The 10,000-nt window shown below is 40.2% G+C and overlaps 1 non-coding gene across 1 annotated transcript; it reads left to right on the forward strand.

Moving 5' to 3' along the window:
- The first annotated feature begins 9,216 nt into the window (after nt 1–9,216).
- On the forward strand, nt 9,217–9,288 carry trnac-gca (transfer RNA cysteine (anticodon GCA)). Its single transcript has one exon. It is a non-coding gene; the product is annotated as a tRNA-Cys (tRNA).
- Nucleotides 9,289–10,000: the final 712 nt, after the last annotated feature.

Consider the following 10,000-nt stretch of genomic DNA (forward strand, 5'->3'; position numbering starts at 1 on the left):
TGTGGCTCACCCAGCTTAGCAGCTTCCTTACGACCTTGGCGGGAGGCTAGACACACACTTACTCTGCTTAAGGGTGGGAGACGTGACGCCTTGTTTTTTCGTAACATTGGTTAAAAACCTGCAAAACTGTTATTTTCCTTTAAAAAACAAATGTCAATGAAAGAAGATGTGGTACATTATGTTTCATATTAGTCTTGATGAGAAGAAGCATTTTTGTTAAGATTTATGTAAAGGTTTATATGTCAAATTTCCTGCGGTGTGACTGTAACATTAATGAAACAATATATAATAATATATATATAAATTAACCAACAACATTTTGAATAATGTATGAAGCATTTGGCATGATTACATAAATCTTAACTTTAGATTAAGATACAGTGCCCTCCATAATTATTGGCACCCCTGGTTGAGATGTGTTTTTTAGCTTCCAATTATTTTTTTTTTTTCTAAATAATATGGGACCTTAATGGAAAAAAAGAGAAAAATCCAACCTTCAATACAAGTGCATTTATTCAGTGGGGAAAAAATCCCACATAAAGAAATAATTATTTGACATCAAATAATGTGTGTCACAATTATTAGCACCCCTGGTGTTAATATTTTGTACAACCCCCTTTTGCCAACAAAACAGCACCTAATCTTCTCCTATAATGTTTCATAAGATGGGAAAAGACAGAAAGAGGGATCTTCAGCCATTCCTCTTTGCAGAATCTCTCTAAATCATCCAGAGACCTGGGTCCTCTCCTCTGTACTCTCCTCTTCAGCTCACCCCACAGGTTCTCAATGGGGTTGAGGTCAGGGGACTGAGATGGCCATGGGAGGAGCTTGATTTTGTGTCTGGTGAACCATTTCTGTGTAGATTTGGCCATATGTTTAGGGTCATTGTCTTGCTGAAAGACCCAGTGACGACCCAGCTTCAGCTTTCGGGCAGAGGGCAACAGATTTTGATTTAAAATGTCCTGGTATTTCAAAGCATTCATGATGCCATGCACCCTAACAAGGTTCCCAGGGCCTTTGGAAGCGAAACAGCCCCACAGCATCACTGACCCACCCCCATACTTCACAGTGGGTATGAGGTGCTTTTCAGCATGCGCATCTTTCGTGGTACGCCAGACCCACTTAGAGTGTTTGTTGCCAAAAAGCTCAATCTTGGTCTCATCTGACCAAAGCACACGGTCCCAGTTGAAGCCCCAATACCGCTTGGCGAACTCCAGACGCTTGCGTTTATGATTGTGAGTGAGGAAAGGTTTTCTCCGTGCATGCCTCCCAAACAGCTTGTTGGCGTGTAGACAGCGCCTGAGGGTTGATTTGGACACTTTGTGACCCCAGGATGCTACGATTTGTTGTAATTCTGTAACAGTGAGCTTTGGAGATCTTTTGATTTCTCTTACCATCCTCCTCACAGTGCGTGGTGGCAAAATAAACTTGGGTCCTCGTCCAGGCTTGTTTACCACTGTTCCAGTTGTTTTGAACTTCTTAATTATTCCTCTCACAGTGGATATGGGCAGCTGCAGTTGAGTGGCAATCTTCTTGTAGCCTCTGCCTGACCTGTGAAGGTCGACGCACATCTGCCTCACTTGTATGCTGTGTTCCTTTGTCTTTCCCATGTTTAAGAGTGGATAAGAGAAATGGCCTCGGTGTCACGTCATATTTATACCCCAGGGAAACAGGAAGTGATGAATTACTAATTAAATGTTCCTACATACTCTGGTAAACTTTGTAAACTACTGTAGAAATGACAGAAATGCTTCAATTATATTTATTTCCTGGGAATTGTTAAGGGTGCCAATAATTGTGGAACAGGTGATTTAATGAAAAATAATTATTTTTTAGTCAGGGATTTTTTTATTTTCTTACAATTCATTTGAGTTGAAGGCTACATTTTCCTACAATTTTCAGTGTGACAGTATTCTTCTGCAATAAACACTGAATTTATTTTAAGGCTTTTAACACATCTCAACCAGGGGTGCCAATAATTATGGAGGGCACTGTATGTGAATGTGGAAAAAACTCAAGACAGTAATATTAACTACAAGTTCAATTTCGTAACACAAATTGCGTCCTGTGGGGTGACATGTATGTCAATGTTTGTGAATGGGCAGCTGCAAGGCCAACTACAAGGGTCTTAAAGACTGGCTCCTAACCAGTAAGTACCTCAGTTATTGGAGAGTGCTGTGGAAGTTTAAGGTGACTCTTAACCTCTTAATATGTCTTCATATTGCAATCTTTCTGTCACGCAATGCTTAGGTTCATTTTATGGTGTCCTGTGGTGTGACTGCTCTTATAGGAGGAAAACAAAGTTTTTTTTATAAATGAAAACACATATTAAGATTAAACACAATATCATTATCAAGTTAGCATGAGCTCAGATGTCAGTCATGTATACAAAAGGATTAAAATGGCCATAATGCAGTGAATTCCCTGTGGTGTGACTCCATTTTCCTGCGGTGTGACATGCCTATGAGTGATTCTACGATTCCCCTACGCTTTTGGCAAAAGCAAAATGTCAATTATCAGTATTTTTTTTCAACTAAATGACCTAGATGTTTACATAGTGTATATATTTAAGTTTCCAAACAAACAAATTGCCAAGCTTAATCTTAAATCATTTGATAAATACTCTAATGAAAGCGAACATTTGCTTAATTATTTTGTCAACAGTGTTATGGACAAATACTATGTCATTTCAAACATATATAAAAATACTACAGAGTTTAAACAATATATGTTTGAAAGTGCTTATGTCCCTTAGCAGTAATGTTGTCTTTAATCTGTGCAACTGATATAGAAAATGTGATTGTTGAGCTTCATAAGTAGGATTTTATGAGTCACTGTGATACAGACTGACACATTTTTCATCATAAATCCCTGTAACGTCTGATTTGAATATAGTCACCCTCCTTACACAAGACTTCCTTCTCCAGAGATAATCCCTAGTGTATGTTCATAGGATTTTTCCAACACATAAGGGATCAATAGCGCAAAAACACTTTCAAAACAGTCAACGGTGTTACTCAACGGTGTTACGGTCAACAGTGCAGGGGAACAAGTCGGCACTTTTTTAGGAGAAAAAACAGAGCAGACAAACCCATCTCCCTAGAACACAAATTATTTAGTTTGTTTGTCTGTCAATATGGATATAAATTGGCAAAAACATACTCCTCCTCAACTGTCATCAGTGTTGCCAGATTGGGCTGGTTCCCGCCCAATTGGGCTGCTTAGGATGGCCGGGTGCGGGTAAAAATGGCATCTATCAGAAAAACCTTCCCCCTGCCATATAAATCAATAGAATTGGGCGGGTTTTTAGGGCGGATTTTGATCACTTTTTGGGCTGGAAATCATCAGCCTCATCTGGCAACCCTGACTGTCATACTTAATTGTAACACCATTGACGATAACACCGTTGACATTTCAGCCATTTTTATGGTGTTGTGCTAACTGAGGACCTCAGAAGTTCCACCACAACACCTTAATCAATTCATGTATCTGTATGCTTTATTTGTGTTTTTCTACATGTGATTTCTAATTCAGATTCTTATGAATATGTTGATAACACCGTTGACAGGCAATTTTCCCGCTATGAGAACATGAAAAAGAATGGATTAAATTATGGAAGGATGGAGCTCAATATTTACCAAAAAGTCTTCCCGTATCCTGCCAAAGAGGTTATGACATCACGTGATGTTATTCGTATGGCCTAAGACCAAACCATTACTGATTTATGGAGGAGGTTTCAGACCGTGACACCGTTAACACAGTTTTCGTGGACAAACACAAAATGGCAAATTTCATGTATAATGGAAAGGACAGTGGTCTTTCTGACAGTTTTGTCATATTGTGATGATTACTGTGAATCAACATTTGCAATCGTCTTGGGCAAAACAAGTTTCTTTACATGCTAATATGAAGACTGAATCTGAAATTTGGAAAACAGGACGGCATGAAAACGCCCAAAACCAGTATTAAATATTCATTCTTGCTGAGGGAAATAATGCTATGTCTACACTTTCTGTATTATATGAAAGATAAATGTTTTCTAATGTCCAAAACATCATTGGATGCAGTTAATAGTTAATGGAATTGCCAAATAAAATCCACGGACTTAACCCTTATGTTGTGTTCGGGTCATTTTTGACCCGTTTTCAAGTTTAAGTGTGAAAAAAACACACTTTCCTTCATTTTCTTGGAATAAGGCTTCATCTAATCCTCAGTCACAATCATTGCAACACACAAAAAATAAGTTTTATCATTTGGGTAAATTTTAAAGGTCCAAAAAAAAAAAAGTTACATCTGTGGTGTTCAGGGTCAAAATTGACCCGGCATAGATTTTTGGCTGTTGTATGCATTTCTGAAAAGCTGTTGGTTGCCCCTTGTCTTTAGTTTGGTGATTTATGGTGAGGAAAATATATTTCTTGCCTGAAATTTTTTTTGCTAGCTTTTTCATATTCCAAATCCAATATGGCCGCCGGACAGTCCCATACACTACAATATGTCATATATCCTGTTGTGAAAGGAGTACAGATGTATTTCTGATGTCTATTCATATGTTTTCAAGGTCAGGGAATCCATTTCTGCATTATATAATAAGATTTTTTTGCAAAATACATTTTTGCACATTATTTTTTCCAAAAAACGTATCAAAAATTCATAATGGCACCCAAACATGTAGAACTGGTCTTATACTTTCCATAAAGTTGATGTGGCAATGACATAATGGTCCATGTTCATGGCATAGGGGATTCAGACGAATAGTGTGACTTTTTTCATGTTAATTGATGTGTTAATTTCCAATATCTTTGCATTAGATTGGTGGAATAGCTGTGACTCGGACATAATTGTTATTTTGTATATTTACCACACTATAATCATATAAATATTGAAAAACACCAAGTCAACATATTTAAACATTGATTTTATGTACTGAAAAACTAATTTAGTTGACATTTGGTCTTCATCCTGCTATAAATCTCTTTGGGTTGGTTTGGACCTCAACAACACAAATTCCACTATTGATGATATTTTTCAATATTAGAGAAAAACCAATAAAATAAATTTGGGGGTTTTTGTACTCTCATATCAGCTGTAATACATGGACAACATAATCACTAATTGTATCACTTTAGGAGGTATTAATAGTGAATTTATGCAGATTTTGATAGTTTTGGTCATCAAAAACGATTTGTATAATGTAAGATAAAAGACCAGTAAAGTCAAAAAGATGAATACATAAAGTAATATTTCCATGGATATGAATACATACCAAGTTAGCCATGAGATGAAAAACAATATTTGATGATAACTAGTGTTTTTGGGTATTTTATGGCTGAGTTTTGTTATCACGGGTCAAAAATGACCCGAACACCACAGGTGTATGCAGCTTACGAACACAACACAAGGGTTAAAAGTGTAGGCGAATTAGAGAATCACTCCTATGCAATGTGTTGATGCAGGACACCTTTTCCGAAAAATGGCAAAAATAAGGTGAAATTCCACAGACCACTAAGTACTTTATTTTTTATTTTTTTCAATTTTTATACATCATTTTTTTCAGGAATTTGAACATTTGCGTTACGCCCTTAAACATCAACCACCCTTACACACAAACACAGATGCACACAAGCACAAACATAAACACACACACATACACACACACACACACACACACACACGCACACATACGTACACACACTCACACACACTTTTCTCCGACATAATATATAGCCATGCCGACATTGGCCAACCTTCAAGTGTGTGTGTGTGTGTGTGTGTGTGTGTGCTTGCATTGCCATGAGTGTTTCTGTGTGTAGGATGAATGGCTAATTGCTCTCTGTGTGACTCTCACTGCTGAGAGGAGAGCTGTTCCCTGCTCCACATCAGCCCACTTATTTAAGCTAGTTCTCCACAGGCTGCAGTAGGCATGCAGCCCACATGGTCCCTGTCATGTGGAAAATGCCCAGTCTCAATCTCTATGGTCTCTATTATATTTGACTGTCATGTGGAAAATGCCCAGTCTCAATCTCTATGGTCTCTATTATATTTTATTATATCTCTATTGTATGGGCAAGAGACCATAGCAGATACTATTGATGAGCACCAAACTGCAATCTTATGGCAGCTATGTCGCTTCAAGTGACTAGTGCCAGAAACAAACAAAAAAAACGGCAAATTCAGTGCAGAAAATGCAAATACAAGCATGAGGATTTTAATATAAACAGTAGCCAACAAGGGCGTAACTTTATGTTGACAATTGGGGGGGGTCAAGATTTCAGTATTTGCATTTACAGTTATGTATGCTACCTGGTCATTTGTGCCTCCTGCGCTGTCTCTCTCTGTACTCTCTCTCCCTGTTTTTGGTCATCCGATTCTCCTTCGCCTCGTTCTCTCCCTCTGTCTTCAACTGATGCACTTCCTCCATCACCTCCTTTCTGTTGCTCAACTGCTACATCTCCTCCGTTGCCTCTCTCTCCATCAACTGCTGCACCTCCTCTGACACCTTCATACTCTATCTCTTGAACTGGTTCACCTCCTTTGTCACCTCCTTCTCTCTCCCTCTCATCTCTCTCTGGACACCCGTCTCTCTCTCATCACCTGTACCTCCTTGGCCTTGGATCTCTCTTTGGTGACCTGCACAATCAAGTTCTTGAACCTGATATAAAAAAAATGCCCAGTCTCTATGGTCTATTATATTTGGCTTTATCTTTATTGTATGGGCAAGAAACCATAGCAGAGACTATTCATAAGCTCCGAACTGCAATCCTATGGCAGCCATGCCACTTTAGGAGACTTTAGGAGCGAACAATGGACACAGCATGCACTAAACGGCTGCCATGTTGTTTACATAATGTAAGAGATACATACAAGTGCACCATTTGAGAAACAGCATTGGAAAATTAATGGAATTCAATGGGAAAGTAATTTTGGAGACTGGAGTTGATCCCACTTTGTTGCATAGATGACGCGTCCAACCTACCATACTGAAAATCTTTGACCCTTGTATGAAACTCCTGTGATGCCAACCTGCAGTCGCTATACACTGTGAGAAACTGCACTGTGTTCATTCCCCAAACATCTGCCTCCACATTCTATTATGTTCTTTCTATCCGTCTCTCTCCTTCCCTCTCCTCTCTCCATCCATGTATCTTCTTCCCTGATGCAGATGGCATGAGGAGGAGGGCAGAGCGAAGCATTTCCCACTAAGCATGTGTACTAATTTACATACCAATGTAGCCTACTGCATGTAGCACTACTTTACATCCCCTTGAGCTCCATACAGTATGTCTTTTCCTTTCTACCCAATTCCCTCTGACTCTCTTTCCCACACTTTTCATCCTGTCAAAAAAAAAAATATATCCATGTCCTTCTCCTCTTTCCTTTCCTCTCCTGTCCAATCCATACTACAGATGGCATGAAGAGGAGGAGGGCAGAGCCAAGCATTTCCCACTAACCAGGTGTAGCACCAATTTGCATAGGCCCTTCCCATGTGCTCCATGTAGTACCAATTTACATCCCCATGTGCTGCATGTGGTAGTCTACAGCATGTCGCCATTTTGGGCCGCAATTATCCATTTAGCGCCTGAGGAAGTGATGTAGCACTACTTTACATCCCCTTGAGCTCCATGTCCATACAGTATGTCTAGTATCTTTTCCTTTCTACCCCTCCCCCTCTCTCTCTCTCTCTCTCTCTCTCTCTCTCTCTCTCTCTCTCTCTCTCTCACCATACTTTTTGTCCTGCTAGCTGGTTTTTTTTTTAACTCCTTCTCCTCTTTCCTTTCATTCCCTTTCTAAGCCATACAGATGGCATGAGCAGAAGGAGGGTAGAGCCAAGCATTTCCCACTAAGCTAGCTTTAATTTACATCCCCACGTGCTGCATGTGGTAGTCTACAGCATGCTGCCATTTTAGACCATAATTATGTACAGTATTTAGCGCCGGGAGGGGAAGTGGGTGGAGGGAAGCTATGAACAGAAACACCAGCCGGCCTGGGCAACAGATTGATGGAGGGAGCTACTTCTGAGTTCACATGGCAATGAAAATATTAATTCTAGTTATACAATTGGCCTATTTGTTAATGGATATCTAATAGCTCCTTTGCAAATCCATGTACATTGGGGTGATGTGATTGAGGTGTGAGCCATGGAGAGATGCTTCATGCTGTTGGATCGATATCATGATCATACAATTGGTGTTACACAGTTCGGGAGTTGAACCGGTGTCCTTTGGGTTACAAGTCTGACGGCCTAACCATTTACCCACGACCGCTCTAGATGAGCTGAGGTACTAGGTTGCAACAGACTGATTAGAGTTGTATAGCACTATGTAAAAGAAAACACCTGCTACACCAAATACCACCAACAAGTTGTTGTTAGGAGTAAAGGGTGCAAAAACACACACACACGCACGCACACACACACACACACACACACACACACACACACACACACACACACACACACACACACACACACACACACACACACACACACACACACACACACACACACACACACACACACACACACACCAAGCAAATAATGTTGAAGCAGATAATAGTCTAATTTAAGTAACTAATTACTTCAGCAACAGTGCTAGGTGGAATTTACCTGTACTTTATTTCTGGAAGCCCAAGGCGTTAATTACCAGGGTTGCAGGTTCAAATACTGGCCCTAACACTCCCTACACCTCCATCCATGGCTAAAGTGGCCTTGAGCAAGGCACATTACTCCAGGGACTGTAACCAACAACCTTGAGCAAGGCACATTACTCCAGGGACTGTAACCAATAGCCTTGAGCGCGGCACATTACTCCAGGGACTGTAACCAATAGCCTTGAGCAAGGCACATTACTCCAGGGACTGTAACCAATAGCCTGTAATATCTGTAAGTCGCTTTGTACAAAAAAGCGTCAACTAAGTGTAATGTAATATTGAAATTGAATTTCATAGTAGATACATAGTAGTGTGTGTAAGCTTGAATGTGCTGATGTGGCCTGTTTTTTTGTCAGTCACTTTCCACTAATCTCTCTGTCTCTGTCTCTCTGTCTCTCTGTCTCTCTCTCTCTCTCTCTCTCTCTCTCTCTCTCTCTCTCTCTCTCTCACTCTCTCTCTCTCTCTCTCTCTTTGTTTAACCCTTGTCCTGTTGCTGCTGCTGTTGTTGCCTCTGTGAGTAGACCATGTGACAAAAAGTGTTTATTCACATGTGTTCAAAGTTTAACAGGAGGGGGTATAGCTCAGTGGTAGAGCATTTGACTGCAGATCAAGAGGTCCCCAGTTCAAATCTGGGTGCCCCCTGCCCTTTTCATTCAAACACCATTGGATAAATCACCTGTAGGAGTGCATGTACCGGAAAAAAACCTTGCTACGTCAAATACCCCCAGCAAGCAGTAGTTAGGCTCAAATGGTGCAAACATCCACCCACATCCAAGTGAAGAAATTTAAGCGAATGTTGAACACAGCAAGCAAATAATGTTGAAGCCGATAATAGTCTGCAATTATGTTATTAATTATTTCATCTACAATGTTGGTGTGAAAGATGGTGGAAGATACTTTATTATTTATGGTAAAATAATGTTTTTCTCTGCCCAAGCCAAGGCGGTAATAACCATTCAGTCACAGTCCTCCTCAAGCGTGTAAACAAAGACAACATTGTGATTATGCACACTATTCTGTCCATAGCAGAAAAACACATCATAAGCTCTCCGAAGTGGAAATGAAAAGGAGTATAAATTAAAAAAATATATCCGGATCAAACACCCGTGACCACCCACAGTCCATTTAAAAAGAGCCACGGGGACGGAGCACAAGCGAGTCCAGGATTTCTAAACAGGCCTGTTGGGGGGTAAACAGCTTCTTAATTTGGAGCTCAGTGAGAGTTGATGGTGTTGTGGAGCGGCACTTTAGCAGCCCACTGTAGTGGTCTTAAGGGAGGACTTAAGGTCATTAGCCAACATCTGGGTAGTGCAGACCCTGCTGAGCACAGTTGTTATCTGCTCTGACAGAGAAG

The sequence above is a fragment of the Engraulis encrasicolus genome, chromosome 8 (assembly GCF_034702125.1).
Source record: "Engraulis encrasicolus isolate BLACKSEA-1 chromosome 8, IST_EnEncr_1.0, whole genome shotgun sequence".
NCBI classification, from domain to species: Eukaryota; Metazoa; Chordata; class Actinopteri; order Clupeiformes; family Engraulidae; genus Engraulis; species Engraulis encrasicolus.